Source organism: Podarcis muralis, chromosome 9 (assembly GCF_964188315.1).
Source record: "Podarcis muralis chromosome 9, rPodMur119.hap1.1, whole genome shotgun sequence".
Lineage (NCBI taxonomy): Eukaryota > Metazoa > Chordata > Lepidosauria > Squamata > Lacertidae > Podarcis > Podarcis muralis.
This window is the reverse complement of record NC_135663.1, coordinates 57,506,935-57,529,094: the sequence shown is the minus strand read 5'-3', so window position 1 is coordinate 57,529,094 and position 22,160 is coordinate 57,506,935. Positions and strand designations below refer to the sequence as shown.

The window sequence follows — 22,160 nt, the reverse complement described above, 5'->3', positions numbered from 1 at the left end:
AATCCCTGCAACGGGGTGAGCTCCCGTTGCTCGGTCCCTGCTCCTGCCAACCTAGCAGTTTGAAAGCACGTCAAAGTACAAGTAGATAAATAGGTACCGCTCCGGCGGGAAGGTAAACAGCGTTTCCGTGCGCTGCTCTGGTTTGTCAGAAGTGGCTTAGTCATGCTGGCCACATGACCCAGAAGCTGTACGCTGGCTCCCTCGGCCAATAAAGCGAGATGAGTGCTGCAACCCCAGAGTCGGTCATGACTGGACCTAATGGTCAGGGGTCCCTTTACCTTTATACCTCTTTTGCAGTAATGGCTTCCCTCAAAGAAGCATGAGAACTGTAGTTAAGGGTGCTGAGAATTGTTTCCTCACAGAGTTGCAGCACCCAAAAAGAGTGTTAGAAACTCAGATATATAAACTAGGTGCCAAATGGCTCCTTAAACCAGGATTACAGTCGCCAAAACGGAATGCCTAGTTGCCATTTTGGAGTCAGGCGACTCAAAAGTCATATTTTTCAATACATCCTGAAATTCGTTCTGATTGTGCAGATAAAATATAGAATTCTGCAGGATTTGTTGCTAGTGTGTGAAAACAGTCAAGATCCCAAGGACCCACAGGCACGCAACTCCAAATGGCGGAGACATCAGGAGCAAGTGGCCAGTATTTGGGTACAAAACGCGCCTGGCGCCTGACAAATTTCTAATGCTGCCCATAAACCATAGTTCCCAAGATTCTTACACTATAGCTGTTAAAGCAGTGTAAGAGTGCTTTAAATGTATGGTACAGATGCAACCTCAGTTTTTGTCATTAGGTTTTTCTGCTTTATCCTTTGACCAACTTCCTGCAGCTGCCAATTAATAAGTGCACCTGGGTTCCAGCTTTCTCACACTGACAAGGCCAGCGCTATGTATTGCTACAGCCTTCTTGCTAAAATTGCTAATAATAACACCCCAGACCCTGGCTTCAACATTATCCTCCAGGTACTTATAATGAGGAAAAGTTGATGGAGCAGAGAAGGATTCATTTGAGTTATGTTCTTGGATGTGTTTTGCATAAGCCCTTCCCTGTGTTTCGTTAATGACAAAGTCTCTCTTTGCATTACCGTTTTTGGGTGTTTTCCCCCTACCCTAGGAAACTATATAAACATTAATGTATGGGATTTTTGATTTAAAAATAGATTTTATTAAGCTGCGACGATAGGACCGAAATACTACCAGTTGTAGCTTGGTTAAAGTAATAAAAATAGTAAAAATAAACAAGTGTTTCTAATAGTTTTACAAGGCACTCATGAATCACATGTTGGCTAGAGATTAACTGAAGCCTTCATTTGCTAGATGGATATTCATAAAAGGCACTATATTTAATTGTAGACTAATTTTGTACTGAGACTTTGATATTTGTGCCTTCTATACGCTTTATTGGGCTGGATCCAAAATTCCTTCCATGAACGGAAGGAGATTTGGTTCATACTTTTGTTAGCAGTGCAGTCCAGGTCTAATATTGTAAATTCCCTCTGTTCATATTTTCCCTTAAAATTGTTCCATGATGCACGAATGTTCTCTCACACGTACCCATTCAAGGCTGTTTCACCTCTTCTCTGTTGGGTAAAGTTGGAACCATTTTGTTTTTTGTTTTTTTAAAGATATTTATTAAAGTTTTAGACAATAAAACAAACTTCACATTCACAACCAAAAAGAAAGAACACCATCACAATCAATCAAAAAAAGCCAAAAAAAAAGAGTATAGTAAAAAAAAACCCATACAAAATAGAAGAAAAAAGACATTAAAAAAAACATAAAAAACCAATTTCTTAGATATTGTTTTCATAACCCTCCTTCCAGACTTCCTCACATCTCCCTTTTCTATGTTCCCTTTTACAGAATCTTATTCAGCAATACTTCACCTTCTTTCAAATCTTACTTTGTATTATACATTTCAACTATTATGTCTCCAATTTTTCCCTTTATTATCAGTTATTTGAGTTTGACATAACATTATTCTAGCTTCACCTTTGTTCTTATAAACCAGTTTTTGCATACTCCTTTCAGCTATGTCACTAATGCCATATTATCTTTATATCCTGCATCATTCTAACATTCATACAATTTACAATGCTTTTGCAAGTAGTCTTTAAATTTCTTCCAGTCCTCTTCCACTAGCTCTTCTCCCAGGTCTCGGATTCTGCCAGTCATTTCTGCCAATTCCATATAGTCTATCAGTTGCATCTGCCATTCTTCCAGAGTGGGCAAATCTTGTGTCTTCCAATGCTTTGTGATGAGTATTCTTGCTGCTGTTACTGCATACATAAAGAAAGTTCTATCCTTCTTTGGCACCATTTGGCCAACAATGCCCAAAAGGAAGGCCTCTGGTTTCTTAGGGAAGGTATATTTAAATACCTTTTTCAATTCATTATAGATCATTTCCCAGAAAGCCTTAACCTTTGGGCACGTCCACCAAAGGTGAAAGAATGTTCCCTCAGTTTCTTTACATTTCCAACACTTATTATCTGGCAAATGATATATTTTTGCAAGCTTGACTGGGGTCATGTACCACCTGTATATCATTTTCATAATATTTTCTTTCAGGGCATTACATGCCGTGAATTTCACACCAGTGGTCCATAACCGTTCCCAGTCAGCAAACATAATATTATAGCCAATGTCTTGGGCCCACTTTATCATAGCTGATTTGACCGTTTCATCCTGAGTGTTCCATTTTAACAGCAAGTTATACATTCTTGAAAGTACCTTAGTTTTAAAGTTGGAACCATTTTGTTAACAGTGTGTTTTAAGCATGTTTCTGGGTGAAAGCAAGGGCTATCTGGCATTGTCCTCATGCTCATAGTCTGGCCAGTGATGTGTCCAGTCACTGTCTCTTGGCCTACCGGACAAGGTGGTTGTTAGGATAGACTGGGGAAGGGGAGATCTATTTATGCCACGCCACCCTGAGCTTCTCTGAGGAAGGATGGGACATAAATTCAAAAAGTGCATCAGAGGATCCCTGGTTATGTTGAATTTATCTCTGATCTATTATGGTCTCTCAAAGTTAGTTCCCCCAACCCCTGTTTTTATGCTGAGAAGAAAGTCTTGCTGAAAGAACCTGTCCTCCAAAAGCAAATAGTAAGATATTTGCAATCAGTTTAACTTAAGAACCTGAACTGCTAGTGTTGACTTAAGAGAAGCATAAGTGTTAAAACCAATAGAAACTGCTAAATGAGTGGGTATTGGAAAACTGTGCTATGATTATACAGTTATGTAGATGCCACTCCCTCTGAATTGGTTCATTCTTAACTACAAAAGTGTTAACTTTTAAGATAATTGAACATACAGCTTGATGTAGATGTGGACACTATGTGAATATTATTCCCCTATTAATATTAGACCCTAGAAAAACTTGAGTACATTTTTACCCTCGGTTGATATGGAGGATGACTGACATTTCCAGGGCTTGCACAGATATTATTTTGGCTTTATTTTAATTCCACTAGATCACCCTAGAACTGAATTAACTTGTCAGGTTGCCTTAGGCAAGGCATAGTTTTCTTATTTTACACTTTGCATTGTTTAGACATAGCCTTAGATTTCTATATGCAAATGTAATGCAGCAACCACACCTTTGCACATTTGTATTGTACATTTGCTGTGATCGTCTGCATCTGTTTGTTGGAGATATACTGCAGTGGGTGGGACTTGAGTTTGCCTCTGTATAACATGTGAAACGCACTCAGCTTCCATTTCCAACTTGGAGATGATAACGCAGTCGCCCTGTGAAGGTAGATCAGCAAGGATAATAGTGGTAACATATGTGAAGAACTTTGAATAAAGTGTTTTTTGTTATTATGGCGAGAGTGAAATTAAACTGGGAATTCTAAATAAATCTTCTAGCACGACATAAGATTGTGAAAACTTGTGTTCGAAACCTTGATGAGGAGATGCTGGTGTGCTATTTTACCAACTAATGTCTGTCCCTACCTTTTCTCCCAGTTTAAAGCAAGACTATAATAACATTTGTGGTCACATCTGAAGGCTAAAAAAGGGTTCCAATAGCTAACAATTTCCAGGAGAACTTAAAAGTAATAGATTGTAGCTGCATGAATTGCTTTAGAAATGGTATGTTGATGCCTTCAAAATGCTGTGAGAACCATTGTGCTGCTGACACACTGAACCAAAACAAATTATGTGGACACAAATCTTATTTATTTCAATGGATCTTTCTCTAACATAATATGCTTAGGAGCACAGTATTTGATATCTAAGGCAGTTGGGAAGCTCAGATTTAGGTTTTTTCCGCCCCTCAACAAATGACTACAATGCATCTTGATTACATAAAAGCTGCCCAAAAAAACACACACAAAAAAAACCTGAAAACTTATGGTGGTCCTTCAAATAGCATTAGGGAGACAGACTTTTTAAAAAAATGTTTGTAGACTACACAGTATCATCAGGCAACAGGCTTGTTGCAGACTGCATTCAGACAGAGCTTCTTTCTGTTTTCCTGACATTTCCTTTCCTGATAATTCTTGCAATCCTATTCAAAGTGATTTGAATAATGCCTTCTGAATATTCTGGACTACAGCTCCCATAAGCTCTGGTTGCTGGCTGGAGCCGACGGGAGTTGTAAGTAAGTTGAAAGCATCTGCAGGGCTGTCACCCGCAACAAGAACAACCCCTGTTTGGGGTTATCATAAAGGTAGGTCAGGCTGTGAACAGGAGCAGATTTTATTTCCCCCCAGCTTTGCTTATCAAAGATCACACAGCCTTTGCTCTGCAAAGAGGGCAAACCTCCAATTCACTGCACCTTATATATTCAATGGATATGTTATTTTTATCACACGGCAACTTTCTCTTCAACTCTCCTCATACCCTACCATGCTTTGGGTGGGCATGCGTAGTCCTCCTTGCCCCCCCCCCCCCCATGATTATCATTAGTTCAGCAGTTTGTTTTGAATGAAATTTTGTTGTTGTTGTTTAGTCGTTTAGTCATGTCCGACTCTTCGTGACCCCATGGACCAGAGCACGCCAGGCCCTCCTGTCTTCCACTGCCTCCCGCAGTTTAGTCAAACTCATGCTGGTAGCTTCGAGAACACTGTCCAACCATCTCGTCCTCTGCCGTCCCCTTCTCCTTATGCCCTCAATCTTTCCCAACATCAGGGTCTTTTCCAGGGAGTCTTCTCTTCTCATGAGGTTGCCAAAGTACTGGAGCCTCAGCTTCACGATCTATCCTTCCAGTGAGCACTCAGAGCTGATTTCCTTCAGAATGGAGAGGTTTGATCTTCTCGCAGTCCATGGGACTCTCAAGAGTCTCTTCCAGCACCATAATTCAAAAGCATCAATTCTTTGGTGATCAGCCTTCTTTATGGTCCAGCTCTCACTTCCATACATCACTAGAAATTTTATTACACCGTGTTAAACCATTTCTTTTTTACTCTTGAAAAACAGTTCCATGAGAGGTGTGCTTGTGTGCGGCTTTGTGATTGACGTATGAGCCAGCCAATCTGTGCTGTCCAAGTTAGGCATCTTCTGCAAATTGGTGAAAGTTTTCCCCCTGAGCTCAATCTAGGAGCAGTAAACTGTGGTGGTTGTGCTTCTACTGGGCATGGCATTAAAGGGGCGTATGTTGGTGTGCTTACCAACATATTTTCACAGTCTAAAGCCCCATCAGACAGTCTGACTCACAAAATAAAGGTTTCTTTCTTATGGAAGGACATATGCACTGACAAGCATACTGACAGACACTTGGTGATTCAGATGGTGCTCAGCTTTATTCAAAGTATTTCATTGCAGGGGAAAATGATAAAACAATTTTTCATGCTTATGTCACCTGCTTGTATCCTGGTTTGTAATACATGAGTCAGCTTTCAGCTTAAGTACTAAAAATTCATGTATGAGCTTGCAGGAAAGAAGCAACTAAAATAATAATAATGAGAAAATAACAAATAAGAACGTTTTTGAACATGCCTTTTTTGCTAACTAGTATTTCCTCATCTGAAATTATATTTTTACTACAATAAGCTCCAGAGCTGAATATATACTTGCTCTAGTCTCGTTCACAAGTATCTAAAAAGTCATTCTGGGCACATCCAATTGATGCGTGATCGCCAATGCGATCTGGACCTGGATTTTGGACCTGGAACAGGGCTGGGCTGGGCTGGGCTGGGGTGGGTCATAACAGGGTGAAGAGTCTTGATGCATGTGGGAACCGGGCACACGCAACTGAGTGTGGGTTGAAGGTCTACTGGTCTTTCAGTTACATAAGTACAGTGGCACCTCGGGTTAAGTACTTAATTCGTTCTGGAGGTCCATTCTTAACCTGAAACTGTTCTTAACCTGAAGCACCACTTTAGCTAATGGGGCCTCCTGCTGCTGCCGCGCCGCCAGAGCACGATTTCTGTTCTCATCCTGAAGCAAAGTTCTTAACCCGAGGTACTATTTCTGGGTTAGCAGAGTCTGTAACCTGAAGCGTATGTAACCTGAAGTGTATGTAACCTGAAGCGTATGTAACCCGAGGTACCACTGTAATTGAATTAAGATGTTTTAAAACAGTGAAGAAACTGGTGTGAATTACAGGCCATTGCCAAACCTTCGGTTAGGAAGTTTTTGTACCCAATAATGCCATATTGTTAATTTACAAAGGGTGGGTAGTGGGGAGCTTATTATAACACCCAGCATATCAAAACTGTTGGTGAATACATTGTGTAATGCTGCTGTATTCAATTTCTGTAACGGTTAATTCGGCACTTTCCCAGTTATCTCTATCTTTGTGGACATCTCTCTAATCTGTCCATAATTGACTCTCAGTAGAAGCTTGTATTTCCACAAAGAGGAATATTTCCAGTGAGTGGCAGAGTAATTAACCTTTGCTTCAGGAGAAGACAAGTCAGTGGCTTCTGAGCCCAGGCCTGGGACTTGACTTGGCACTTGAGTTGTGAACTCTATTCCTGACTTTTGTAGCTGTTCAGTATGACCTTGAACAAGCAGTGAAAACTCTAGCCTCAAGCTTTTCTTACATTTGAGGCTTTATTCATACATATTATAGCTTTATAGTAATGGTACATGTGCTAGGGTTAGTATTCCTTGCGAAGCAGGCTGGCGATCTGTTTTATTAGATCACAGCTAGCCTTTACTACAGAAAAATTGCAGGGAGATGAGGAAAGTGTTGTAATTATCTTTGAGCCCAGAGCCACCACAGGACTTGTTTTCATTGCACCTTACAGGATTATGCGTGATTTTAATAACTGTCCAGTGGGGAGAGATAATTTCCCTCCCTCCTTTTTATATTTTCTATAAAAGGATATTTCAAATTAAATAATCATGAGGCTTTAGATCCCAAGAAAGACCTTAGAATATGTGCGTAAATGTAGGGTTGTGGCAGAGAGGGGCATGCATTCCAAGCCCAAAGAAATGAACCCATTAAGTGTTATGGAACTCCTTTTTATTAGCCGTAACATGGTTTCTTCTTGTTGTGACACTGAGGATTTTTTGGTTTCTGTGAACTAACAATTGTGAAGACTGTTAGGTTGCTAGCTTGGATAGTTCAGCTGGTTAGAGCAAGCATAGGCAAACACGGCCCTCCAGATGTTTTGGGACTACAACTCCCATCATCCCTAGCTAACAGGACCAGTGGTCAGGGATGATGCCTGGGTTAGAGTGTGGTCCTGAAAATGCCAAGGCTGCATGTTGGATCCCTGAATGGGACAGCTGCCTAGGAGGTTGGGCTCGATGATCCTCAGTGTCCCTTCCAACTCTATGATTCTATGAACGTCTGGTTTTGAATGCCTGTTAACTGATTCTTAGTGCACACTCTTGCTTAGAACTACTCTGTTGAATAGTGTTCCCCTTTAAGTATATTCGGAATTGCAGGCTTAATTGTGCAGGTAGAACGAAGAGCAGTAAGATTGAGAGCTGGTGCAGGGTTATGTTCCAAGAATATTTTGGCAGTAATACTCGCGAGTATTTAAACAAGCCGGATTTCACCCTCTAACAGGTTTTCGCTTATCGGCACCTTTGGAAGCCCACATTTCATCCTGAGCAATGTTGTGAATCTTAACTTCCGAGGTGGTGTGCTACTGAGCGGGCAGAACATTTATCTTCATCTGTACCATATTCTCCATCATTGCAGTGCAGTGATCTGCAAAATCAACTTGTGACAAAGCTTGCCTCTTTGGGTTTCTTACCGCAGTGCAGAAATAGGCTTGGTACGGAAAGGCTATGAACTTCATTTAAAGGATACTTCATTGTGAGCTCTTTAGTTAATCACAGCCCCCTTCTAAATAGGTATTGATTACTTTGGGTTTTCCCTTGCTAAGCAGTTTTCAAATGGCTGGCTTTTGCTAAGCTATGAATACTTTCACAGGTCATGCCACTGATAAGCCAAGCATGGGGATCCCTGGAGGCTGACTTTATGATGTGTGAATTGAACTAAATCTGTGCTGTGAAGAGTGGTGACTGTGACAGGTGCAAAACTTTAGTTGGATTGGCCTGGTTTATTTTGGAAAGCCCCATTTGTTCCCTTTATCCCAAATACTGATAGTGTCCCTGTGGTGGGAATAGTCACAACTTTATTTAAATATCCAAGTAGCAGGGGACAAGTGATGGTGATTTCAAACTGTTAGGTCTCTATCTCATATAATACATTTATATCCTATGCCTACTGGATTAATCCTTAATCCTACTCAATAACAGGTCAGGTTCTGGTCGTATTAAACTCCCAACACCTCTTATGAACAGTGTTAGAAACTCAGATATATAAACTGGTTGCCAGATAGGACCTTAAACCTAGGTTATGTCCGCCAAAACAGAATGTCTAATCACGATCTTTTTTTCAAGATTACAAAGCAAAAAACGAATTGTGTATATCATCAGCATTACAGTTGTACCTCTAGTTGCGTTCCTCTCTTGTTACGGACTTTCAGCTTACGAACACGGCAAGCCCGGAAGTGTTTACTTCTGGGTTCGCCACGCGTACATGTGCAGAAGCCATCTGCGCGCTTTGTGCATACGCAGAAGCACTCGATTGTGCCACACACATGCGTGGAAGAGGCACTCTAGTTGCGGACTTTTTGGGGTGTGAACAGCACCCCAAAACGGATTGAGTCCGCAACTAGAGGTACCATTGTATTATATTTCACAGTTTAATTGCATATTACCAATTACACAAATCTCTTCTTTTGAAACACGTGAACTAATACACATTTCACATCAGTGACACATTTTTACTATCAATAGCAATTGCTAATTGGACAACACTAACATAAATGGGTCTCCGCTTCAGCAATAGTGACCAACCATAAGTCATTTGGATAATTAATATTTATAAATGCTGCGCACCAGCCAAATAGTGGGGATATCAGTCGCCAAATGGGGGACAGGACATTCCATGTGGTTGCAAGTGGACCATTCGCAGTCGTAAAGCATGCCTGGCGCCTGGGGAATTTTGAACACTGCTTATGAAGCCTTCCATTATGACAGCATCTCCAATGGTGAGCAAAACCCAAAACCACATGGCCAATCAGGAATTCTGGAAGAAATTATTTTCTGAGTCTAGCTACCTATTTTCAAATAATCATTGTTGAAGAGATGGGTGAGAAGACAGTCTACTTAATGATGATTGTTTGGGCTTCTCCTCTTTTCTGCTTTTGGGCCCTTCTCTCATGTCTTTCACCGTGCCTTCCTCTACCCCACCCCAGCAACAAGTAGATACAGTGGTACCTCGGGTTAAGTACTTAATTCGTTCCGGAGGTCTGTTCTTATCCTGAAACTGTTCTTAACCTGAAGCACCACTTTAGCTAATGGGGCCTCCCACTGCCGCCGTGCCGCCAGAGCACGATTTCTGTTCTCATCCTGAAGCAAAGTTCTTAAGCTGAAGCACTATTTCTGGGTTAGCGGAGTCTGTAACCTGAAGCATATGTAACCTGAAGCGTATGTAACCCGAGGTACCACTGTAAATGTCTACCCCAAGGGTATTCAGCTTGGTACTCTCCAGTTGCCGTTGTCGAACAAATCCCATCGGCCACAGCTAGCATGGCCAATAGTCAAGGATGCTCAGAATTGTAGTCCAACATCTAGGGGGGCAACACATTGATTACCTTGGTCTATTTAGTCAAAATCTGAACATGACAGCTTTCCTTGTGATTCCATAGAATGACTTCCCATTTGAAAATGGTGCTAGTATTCAACCAAATTGCGACATTTGCTTGGCTAGCATATTGAGCAGCTCATATTGTGGTATCTCAGCACAAGCACTTTTGGGGTGGGGGTGGGGATATTCAAAGCTTTTTAAGATAAAAAAATCCAAACCTGATTCACATACAAGACAAATAAAGTGATTGCAAATGGAAAAATACAGTCACACTTATGGGGCCCATTCAGATTTTCAATGCTTCCTCAATGTGGAGTGGCCTGAGCCACAGCCAGTAGCAGAAGCATTCCTGTGACAGTGTCTTCATTTTAGACAAGTGCTTTTACTTCTTCATTTCAAGTGTGTATTTCGATGGATGTCAAAGATTAGTATTTATTTGTGCCTTCAAGTGTTCAGAGCACTGTACAGCAATCCTGTAAAGTAAGTTAGCTTCATTGTCCTTACCTTGCATGAGGCGGAATGCAGGCTGAGGTTCAGGTGAGACTTGGGTCACTTCTAGACACCCAGTTTGTCCAGGATTATACCTGATTTGTTTGTAGGGAGGTTATACGACAGTGACTGTTTATTAAGCATGCATTCTGATCTTTTTGAAGGGAGATTAAATGATGTTGCCTCTGAGCAAGCAGGTACAGTGGTGCCCCGCAAGACGAATGCCTCGCAAGACGAAAAACTCGCTAGACGAAAGAGTTTTCCGTTTTTTGAGTCGTTCCCAAGACGAATTTCCCTATGGGCTTGCTTCGCAAGACGAAACGTCTTGCGAGTTCTTGCGAGTTTGTTTCCTTTTTCTTAAAGCCGCTAAGCCGTTAATAGCCGCTAATTCACTAAGCCACTAAGCCGTAAAAAACCGCAAGACTAAGAGACTCGCAGAACGGATTAATTTCGTCTTGCGAGGCACCACTGTATGTTGTGGGTGACATCTCAATCAACTGTAATTGTGCAACCTGAATTTGCCGTTATGTGATTGAATCCTGAAAATAGCGACCATCTGGAAGCATCAGCAACTGAGATTTGAACTGGGCAGAACTCATATTCTCAGCTGATACAGTAGATTTGGTCTTAGTGAGACTTGGCTTTAGCCTCTTCATCTACAATGCTTACTTTTTAAGGGAAAATGTGCAAAGAAACGGCTCTGTTTCACTATCTGATGCTTAGAAAATGCATTTATCTCGCCCCCACCCATTTCAGATGTTGGTAACGTTGGGGCGTTTTGCCTTCTGTTTATCAAAAACATCTGCCATTTGGACATTTCCTTTCAGATACTCATTCACAGCTTATCATGGAAAGGAGCATATGCCAGCCACTTTCAAACTATTGTTTTGGTCTTTTGTTTGGCTATCCATTAAGCATGCTGGACTTTCATCTTTCTCCCATCCTTTCACTTTTCACTATGGTCATAATAATCAAGCATCTGTCAGTCTTTCTTGGCTATTCTTAGAAAAAGAGGCACATATAAACTGATAATGTGTGCTCAGATTTTATCCTCCTGATTTTTAATAATTCTGGCTTTGTTGCAATGCAATATGAAAACCAAGAAAGAATATTGAGTAGTTCCAGTAGATTTTGAATTAGATGTATGAGAAGGAGACTCATTGTGGTATTTATTTTTTTTAACCAGATTATGCTCAAAATGGGACAATAACATATTTTTGAACTGCTTAGAATTTTTTTAAAATACTAAGCAATATATAAAAATACTTACTTTTCCTGTTTAGTTATGTGTATTATTTTCTGTGTGTACACACACACACACACACACACACACACACTATAAAATAGGATTTTGGTACATGAAAGAGTTTAAACAAGTAAAATATAAACTACTGGGTTTTTACTTTCAAATGTTTATAAACCCTTCACCAATGTCAAATGATAAAAAACAGGTAGATTCTTCTCCCACAAAAAGCAGACCAAACACTTGGTTATTAAATATGAAACGTGGAGTCATCCACATTTTATTAATCATCTCAAGACCCTCTGAGCCTTTTAGTAACCTGGACTCCAGATCTTCTAGTTATATTCTGTATTTCTCCACTGTTCAAATATATGTCATTCTTTTACTTGTTCGGCATACGCCTTTTAAACCATGAAGTATTAATCATGAGTAGTGATCCTGAATATTCCAATATATTATTGGACTAATAATGATTGTATTATATTGTGCTCATGTAAGCTCTGTGTGGGTTTAGTTCAGCTAAAACTTGCAAAGATTTAAAGTGAGCAAAATTTATTTAGACAAAACCTCAGTTTAAACAGGCCAAATCAATTGCCCGTAAGGATGTACAGTGGTACCTAGGGTTAAGTACTTAATTCGTTCCAGAGGTCCGTTCTTAACCTGAAACTGTTCTTAACCTGAAGCACCACTTTAGCTAATGGGGCCTCCTGCTGCCGCCACGTTCTTATCCTGAAACAAAGTTCTTAACCTGAAGCACTATTTCTAGGTTAGCAGAGTCTGTAACCTGAAGCATATGTAACCTGAAGCGTATGTAACCCGAGGTACCACTGTAATTGCAGATGTAATCTGTTTGAACAAATGGAACAAATAATTCTTATTTGCAAACTTTGCAGTCAGGCAGTCTAAAAACGTTCCTGCAATCCACCCAAGTGTTGGATGCTTCAGTTGAGCTCTCTCCTTTCGTCCAAAAGTCACTGTGCATCTGCAACTAATGGCAGCATATTAAATATAGCTTGAAGGACCTATTCCTGGCATCAGAGTACAAACACAACAAATAATACAAGATATACAAGAACTGATTCCCCCATTCCCTAGCTAATTTTGTGTGTGTGTGTGTGTGTGTGTGCATGCGCGCACACACACACACACACACACACACACACACACACACAACTTCAGTTTACTTCATACAAGATAAGGGCCCAGAACTTTTATACAGCTTCCACAAGAGACCAAAGCTATAAGAATATCACACAGGTATTTGCAAAGAATGATTATCTCTCATCTTCCCAGTCATAAACCCATTAAGGCGTCAGACCTTGACAAAGGTTAGAAGTTTATAGTTTTGTTGCTTCCAGGAAAATGTTACGGCTGTCGGTGACCCCGAGTTCTGTGGTACCTGTGAGCAAAATGCTACGCATAGTTGTCATTCCGTACAAAATTGTCAGTCTTGGGAATTGCTGGGGGGACCACGAGCAAGCGCCGTGATACGTACTTCTGCAAGACTAGTCTTGCCGGGAAGAGAACCGCAGAAGCGGTCGGCAGATTTGTTTTGGCTTTAATTTGGTAATGCAAATTTAAATACCCCTCTCTCTCTTTTTTTAAGCAGCTGAGACTATTCAGAGAAATTAATTAATTCAAAATAATAGATTGACGGGTATCTCAAATCCTGCTGGCAGGCACCTCTAAAACAGGGAGTGCCCAGATGTAAGTGGTAAGAGGCAAATGGGGGCAAATGGCTTAAGACCAGAGCCTAACCTGTAGGCCTCAGAGCTCATTTTTGGCACAGAAAGGAGTAGGGGTGTGCAGTGTCAGCAACAGTTTGTAGGCTGCATTGGATTGGTATAATTCTTAGAAATTTGGCCTGCTTCTGGATGGCCAGCCGAGTCCTTCCCCCCCCTCCTACTCCCATAATGGTATCAATGCAGTTCTGATAGCAAACACACCCACTGATTGTGTGCATATTTCTGTATCCAGTGTGCTCTCACTGATGGTTTGGGAAGCAGTGTACACATGATGTTAGGCACAATCCACATCCGTCCTGTAGTTTCTTATGAAATACAGTGGTACCTCGGGTTACATATACTTCAGGTTACAGACGCTTCAGGTTACAGACTCCACTAACCCAGAAATAGTACCTCAGGTTAAGAACTTTGCTTCAGGATGAGAACAGAAATCGTGCTCCGGTGGCGCGGCAGCAGCAGGAGGCCGCATTAGCTAAAGTGGTGCTTCAGGATAAGAACAGTTTCAGGTTAAGTACAGACCTCTGGAATGAATTAAGTACTTAACCCAAGGTACCACTGTACTGTGTTTAGATAGAACTGATAGTAAATGTGACTTGGGAACATAAGGAGACAAAAATAAGTGCTAAAGTCACAGGGATGCCATTTATGAGTACGTTGCATAAGGCACTCATATATAAGCTACCTGTTGAATATCTCTCTCCTCTCCTCTCCTCTTCCCTTCCATCTCCTTTTTATTATACATACAGATGCTTTGGTTAACAACCTTGAATTATTGTATTTTCTTTCTTGGTTTTGGGTTGAGGTTGGTAGGTGGGTTTTGAGGTTGTTTTTGTAGCTTGTTTGATTTCAATATTTATTTTTAAGCTTTATTGAACAAAATTAATTTTAAAAACCTGCAGCATAATTTTATTATTATTATTGAAGGGTTCAAAACTTTTATGTGCGAATGAATTCTAATTACTAATTAAATTACTAATTACTAATTAATTACTAATTAAAGTAAGTGACATGCTGAAAAAAGGCTAAATATTATTATTTATTAGGCTTTTCAGACCCACCCTTCTTTCCACAGCGGCTCAAGGCAGAACACAGCAATAACAAAATACAGTCATAATAAAACCATCGTTAAAATAGCAACTAAAACCTGTACTGTATCAACATTCAAAAACCTGAAGCAGCAGACTCAATAACACTTGAGTTGATGGATTCGTCATTATATATCTTCGTTATATAACTATTTGTGCTTTTACCTTGTATTATTATCTTGTGGTCTTGTATTATTGTATTATTACCTTGTATTATTATCTTGTGATGAAGGATGGCATATTAACAACAACAACAACAACAACAACAACAACAACAACAACACAAGTGAAGCCACTGTAGCACAGATCCCCAGCTCACAGAGCCACTGTAGGAGGATAACATGATTTATGGAATTGAGCACCTCTGAAAAGTCTGGGATAATCAATAGGATAGCACCCCCCACCCTCATCTTTCTCATGATCACAGTAATCAATTACAGCAACCAAAGTAGCACCCAGGTCTGAAGTGAGATTGAAATGGGTTTAGATAATTCACCATTCAGACATGCCAGCAACTGGCAGCCAGCACTCAATATTACAGCGCTATGTTTGAAGTATGAAATATAAGTGAGCTCTTGCTAAAACAAAAGAGATGTTGTGGCTTTTGTAATTGATAACTACAAACTTTCAGCTTTTGTTCTCTCTCTCTTTTCAGCACTTTCAGATTAATTCCTTCAAGATAGCATATCAGAAAATTAGTTCCTCTGGTGCTTGCGTCAAGGGCTAAGAAAAGTGGCCTTCCGTCGAAGCCTTCACCCAAAGGCTGGAGAGAGTAAGTATTTCCGTAGAACTACTTTGATTTGTTCCAACAGGACTCTGCAGCCTGTGGCAATAAACCAGGGGTTGCCATCCATCTGCCCAGTGGCCTCCAGATGAAAGAGAAATAGCCATAGTGGTGGAATGCCAATTCTGACATTGCACCAAACTAGTAAGAAGAAACAGCTGTTTGCCAATCTTCTTCACACTATGGTTTGTCAGTTCAGATGTCACATTAAACTGGGAATGGCAAACCCATATCTGGCCTTCAAAGCCATTTCCAGTCGTCCATTTCCTATAGACGTTCTTCCCTGTTTCCTGCATTCTTGAACCTTTCTAGCAATGGGGCAGTGCCAGAGAGAGGAGAAGGGCCTTTTCTTTCCTTCATATTGCGGTGTTGGGCTGAGAGGAGAGGTTCCTTTCCTTTTAAACTAGTGCCACAGGGTGGGGAGGGAAGTGGAAACTCCGCCCCTTGCTCTTCAGAGATTGCATTTCCTCCTCTGGAACCAACTAGAACTTTCTACTTTGGCAACCAGAGGGAAGATAATCAGTAGCCCATTCCCTCCAACATTTCTCCAATGAAAATAGGGACGTCCTAAGGAAAAGCAGGTGACGTGGGTGGCGCTGTGGGTTAAACCACAGAGCCTAGGGTTTGCCGATCAGAAGGTCGGCGGTTCGAATCCCCATGACAGAGTGAGCTCTCGTTGCTCGGTCCCCGCTCCTGCCAACCTAGCAGTTCCAAAGCACGTCAAAGTGCAAGTAGATAAATAGGTACCGCTCCGGCGGGAAGGTAAACGGCGTTTCCATGCGCTGCTCTGTAAAGCCTTGCTCAGGCCTTCTCCTTCGTAGACCTCGATGCCATTTATGTCGCTACTGCCAAAACCAGCAATCTCACGACTACTTCTCCTCTTCCCCTCCCCACACTTCTCTCCTCCCAGCCCAGAATGATGCCTAGTAATTTGAGATATGACCTGACCACATTGTAAGTTTCTCTGCTCCCACAAACTGCGGCCAATGAACAGGGGCAGGAAGTTTGATCGACAGCGTGTCATACACTTTTGATTAGTAGACATCACAGGGAAGTCAATGGGGAGAAATGGTGCTCCATTCCAGCCTTAGCAAGTTTGCCTGCTGCAGAGAGGCCATGGCTGCTTTCCAGCTGCTGCAGCATCTACTTTTAAAGGAGTCTGATTTGCATTAGGAAACTCTGGTGCAAGATGTGGGATAATTACATCAAGGAAAGAGCAGGAACCTCTTCACTGCATTCTACAGACTGATTCCTGTCCTAAAATATTTAAACGGCCAAGGGGGAGGAATTAGAGCAATTCAGATATTCTGCCTTAGTACCACATGCTTCTCGTTTGAAGGATCCCAACCAAAATCTCCAGTCCTCGATGATGCTAAAAGCCCGAGAGAGAGCCAGTTAGTGGGTGTTAGTGGGAAGAGTGGTGGGTGTGGACTGAGGAACCCTGGCTTAAATCCTCTGTCACTTGGGAAATAATTACTATTTTTCAGTGTACCTTGGGTCAAGAACTTAATTGGTTCTGGAGGGCTGTTCTTAACCTGAAACTGTTCTTAACCCGAAGCACCACTTTAGCTAATGGGGCCTCCCGCTGCTGCCACGCCGCCCCCACGCAATTTCTGTTCTCATCCTGAAGCAAAGTTCTTAACCAGAGGTACTATTTCTGGGTTAGCGGAGTCTGTAACCTGAAGCGTATGTAACCTGAAGCGTATGTAACCCAAGGTACCACTGTAACCTACTTCAGAGCATGTTTGTTGAGGATACGTGAGATACTTGAAGAAGGATAACGTGGCATGTTTGCTTTAGGGATTTTTTTTGCCTGGGCCTGTTTCCTACCTGAACTCGGAAGTAGCAGCATTCATGAAATAACAGTTTTGTCACTTTTGGGATTTTGGGTGCATGTTGTTAGGGAACATAGCTTTGTCTGCCACTGTGGGCTAGTGGTCAAGCTGTAGGTGGGCTGTGAGACGTAAGACTGCAGGTGAAGGAATCACTTGATGATTGAAGGCTCTCTCTACTCTGAAGACGGAGTGGGAAGGCGTGTACCCCTCATCTCGCCCTGGAGGAAACCATGGGGCTTGAGGGGCTCAATGTCCGAACAAGCCCTAAGTGGAATTCCAGGCAGTTCCTAAAATTGTTGGCAACTGATAACGATAAAATGTCTGTGTTGTAGGATTCTTCTTTGAGAGCCTGTAGAGATATGGCATGCGTAGGTTTTCTGATGCGTTTGTTCATACTGACAGAAATATGAAGGCATTTTCTTTTTCCTGCAGTATTGATAACAGTGTTCTGCCGATTTTCCTAATGAGTGCTTTTTTGGCTTCCATTATTTATTTTTTGTGCTGGTACATTTTTACTATATCTTTTGTCAAATTGAGTATGCAGTACTTCAGCGGGGGAAAGGGAGCCCTCAAGCTCTGTATTGCTTTTCGCTTACCATGCACTTTTTCACCACACAAAGTACTAAAGTTTATCTGATTTCTAATCTGATATATAATCACTGGTATTTCTTGGCACACTTACTCAGAGGCTAATTGTAAATATTTTATTGGCAAATGGTGTATAATTTATTTTGCCATTGTATTTGTTGTCCAAGGTAATAAGAAGAACATAAAAGCTCTCTGGTTTCCTATTTGAGAAGTGTTTGAATGACTATGACTAAAGCTTTGCTTTATTCTCAAGCTTTATAAAAGTTGTACAAATGCGTAAGACTAATAATTAAACTGGAAGAAAACATTGAGTACTATTTTGCATGGCTACCATTTTAAAAGGTTGTTTTCTTTCCCTAAGATCTTGATTTTTTCCTGTATAAAATTACCCCACTGTTCTTGTAAGCCTGAATTTCTGATAAACCACTGGGTAAAATATAAGTCCTGTTTTTAGCCATGTTTCAGGTAAGAATGAAAAGAAATTTGGGGTTCCTTGGAAGCTTACTTAGAGGCTTCTCAGTGAGATTATAATTAATGGTGGAAAGTTTAAAAGAAAGGTAGACCACTGCTATCAATCTTAATTTGGGATCTGGAGTTTCAGTGGACAGTTGGGTGTCTTCCAAGAAATACTCTCAATTGATACATGCACTGAGTTCTAGGTATCTTGCACTGAGTTCTAGGGCATGTGCAGTGTTCATTAGTTGTGGCCTTTGTAGTATTATTTTTTTAGCTCTCTCAAAACCCTGCGTCACAAGAAAGGAGGCAGAGAGTTCCAGCTTCATGTCAGCAGATTGCTTTTTACGTTTCCATGAGTTTGGGGTCATGTCTTCCAAAATTGTCTTGAGGGATTCTGATACATGCTTAAAAATTGTTTTTAACTAAAAAAGCAGAACTAGTCTAAGGGCTTCGGCTTTAATGGGCATTATAGTGGTACCTCAGGTTACATACACTTCAGGTTACAGACTCCGCTAACCCAGAAATAGTGTTTCAGGTTAAGAACTTTGCTTCAGGATGAGAACAGAAATTGTGCTCCGGCGGCGCTGCGGCAGCAGGAGGCCCCATTAGCTAAAGTGGTCTTCAGGTTAAGAACAGTTTCAGGTTAAGTACAGACCTCCGGAACGAATTAAGTACTTAACCTGAGGTACCACTGTATTCCATTTTGTTGGCTTGATTTCAGTAGGCTGTGAGAAGGAAATATATATAAGCCCCAAAGGGAAACTCACGTAGCCTGACAATACAGTTGTTATATGCAGAGCAGAAGGTGAGAGTCTCTTGGGGTGTATCTCCCTGAGCAAAAAAATCTCCATTTCATGCAGCTTTCTTGAAGGCAACAGCAACCATGGTTGCTGGGCAGTGCTGTGACAATTCGGCTCCTGGTGTGTTGTCTTTTACAAATGGAATTATTTGCAATTATATCAGGTGTTGTGGAAAGTTGTCCACATCACATGGGGAGAAAGGAAAGCTCAGAAGGCAACTTGAAAACAAGTCATGGGTTGCAGTGTAGTTGTTTACTTGGCTTCCCCCTTTCAGAGGTAATAATGTAGGACAGCACCACAGGGAGCAGACATTTTTCTAAACCTCAAAAACAAAATTAAAATGCACAAAGTTCATTTTGTTATTTGTTTTCTGTTCCTTCAGTTTTTTAAAAAAGCCCTCACTTGATTATTAGGCATATACATTTTGTTTTTTGTTTTGTTATTTGAGAGAGCCCCCTTGCACTTGTTTTCTCTGCTCCAGAACACATGCTTATGTTTTAGGCTGGCATTCCTGATCTTGTGAAAAATGAATGGTTTTATTTTTAGAGAGGGTAACACATCATCGTTTCTCCATAGCATGTAGCTTGATAATAATTCTTGGCACTGTCCTGAGGTTCCTTGAGATCTGGAGGAAGCAGCTGCTCACAGTACACAATATAAATTAAGCAAATGAGGCAATTTGGTAGTGGGGACACAACTGGGATTCCTGTGATATGTGATGCTCAGGGTGACCTCATAGACTATGCCTAGTGGGAACAGACCTGCTAGTTCTTTCCTGTATGCCTTATTCCTGTCTCTGTATTATCTGAATGCACCTGATTTCCATTACTCTTAATACAAGCCCAGCATACAAATTCATACTTAATTTTTAAAATTCCTTTCCTGCTTCTCTTTTGCTGGCCGTTGCCTCTGTCCCAGAGCTTTTTCTCCTCCTCGGCTGTTGCATGCCATCCTTTTTATGCCTTTCCCTTATATATCTGGCGTTTCCTTGGGGAAAGATGCAAACTACCTTGGACCTACCTTGTCCTGGCAGCCTCAAGACTGACTGTTAACCCAGGTGTGTTTCCAGCACTTTAAGCATTTCCCTGCTATAGTCCAGGATGAAAGAATATGCTTGCTAAACAAATGTAAATTGACACTGAGGGAGCCCTCTCCCACCTGGTGATTCTGTATAATACATAAAGAAGCTGCATTTGGGAACTTAATGCAAGCTCAGCAATGGTGGAAGTGAGGTGGAGATTACATTTTTCCGTGAGATGCTTAAAAATGCACTCGAGCCTCTCTTGGAGTGTTTGCATAACACCACAACGGATGTTTATGCAGGAGGGATATGCAATCCCTCAGAAATATATCTGTATGACACTGTAGGAGGAAGAGACGGATGGTCATTCTGGCATTAGATCCCTGATGGTTTTTTATCAGTCAGAGGAGATGTGCCAAGCATAGAGCTATCAGTCAGCGGGTTGGCAGGGCATAGAAATTTTGCTGTACAGTATTCTTTGGAGACGCTGGGCCTGTATGCTTTTGAATTCTGTTTATTTTATGAATAACTTTAGTAGAAGGCCTAGTTTGTAATGCATATGTTTGTACTCTGTTCCAAAGACTGATGGCTTACTTCTGAGGAAAGCCCCTTAAATCCACTTCAACAGCTGCCCCCTTTGCATTTGTGCTTTTAAAAACAAAATAAGCATAATGTAAGGATGGGCAACTTCAGCACCTCCTGCCATATCACAAGAAAGTGGACTACAGTGGTACCTCGGGTTAAGAACTTAATTCATTTTGGCTGTCCGTTCTTAACCTGAAACTGTTCTTAACCTGAAGCACCACTTTAGCTAATGGGGCCTCCCCACTGCTGCCGCACCACCGCCATGCGATTTCTGTTCTCATCCTGAGGTAAAAAAATTTTTAAAATAATATTTATTGCTTTTCCAACCATTTAAACACTACAAAAAAAGTACAATACAATACAAAAACACTACATAACACTAACACATTAAACTAACAAAACAGAACAAAAACAAAGAAAAACAGTTTAAAACACATCAAACATTTTCAATATCTTATCTTTCATTCACTTATTTCAACGACCTCCTCACACCTCCCTTTTTGTATTCCACTTCTGTTAATTGTTTCAGCAATTCCTTTCCATCTTCCTCTGTTTTCTATCCTATAATTATCTTAACACATTCTAGCCTTATTTTTTCCTTTAATATTCTATTAATCTATTTATACTTAATTCCTTATAACATTTCTACTAAAGCCATATAACTTCATTCCAACATTCTTCTAACATTCATTAATTTTACAATATTTCTGTAATAGTCTTTAAACTTTTTCCAGTCTTCTTCCACCAACTCTTCTCCCTGGTCTCGGATTTTGCCAGTCCTTGCCGCCAATTCCTTATAGTCCATCAACTTCATCTGCCATTATCCAACACTTCAGTGTTTTCAAGAAGCAGCCATTCTCTCAGCCAGCAAAAAGCAGCTGGTTCACAACAAAGTTTAAGGTCTGGCTGAGGTAAATTTCTTAACCCGAGGTACTATTTCTGGGTTAGCGAAGTCTGTAACCTGAAGCGTCCATAAACCGAGGTACCACTGTACTCCTAGCCTACTTAATGTATGGTTGTTGTTGTTTTTTAAGTGGGAGGTCCACTTACACTTATTCTGATTCCCTTGAAATGGTGAAATCAGCCTTTAGAAAAATTCTTGTCAGATGGATTACAAGCCAGGAGTTGAAATGAATGATTAATTTGATTTTTTTATATATATATATAAAAAAGTTCAGCATCTTCTTCATCATGGTTTCAACCACAAGGGCTAGGGGAAAAAAATAAAGTAAAAGCTGAAGCATGCACAGATGTTGCCCACATTTAGTATAATGGGATAATGCCAAATAATACTAATACACATAGGCTATCACTAAATAACTGACCCTTGTTGGGGGCAGAACAGAATGTTAAACCTGAATTAAAAATATACACAACCAAAACATTTTTGAATGTTTATGAATAAAATGATGTATCATCATCATCTACCGTATCTCATGACAATTCCTTTATTAGACCAACCAA

At 40.8% G+C, this 22,160-nt stretch overlaps 1 protein-coding gene across 12 annotated transcripts in view; it reads left to right on the top strand.

Annotated features, from left to right (window-relative positions):
- Window positions 1-22,160, top strand: part of APBB2 (amyloid beta precursor protein binding family B member 2) — a 177,190-nt gene that overhangs the window by 54,225 nt on the left and 100,805 nt on the right. For all 12 annotated transcript variants that reach the window (XM_077934307.1, XM_028744275.2, XM_077934313.1 and 9 more), the window contains one exon: window positions 15,283-15,399. The gene's annotated coding sequence lies outside the window, so the exon portion shown is untranslated. The remainder of the gene's footprint in view (window positions 1-15,282; window positions 15,400-22,160) is intronic.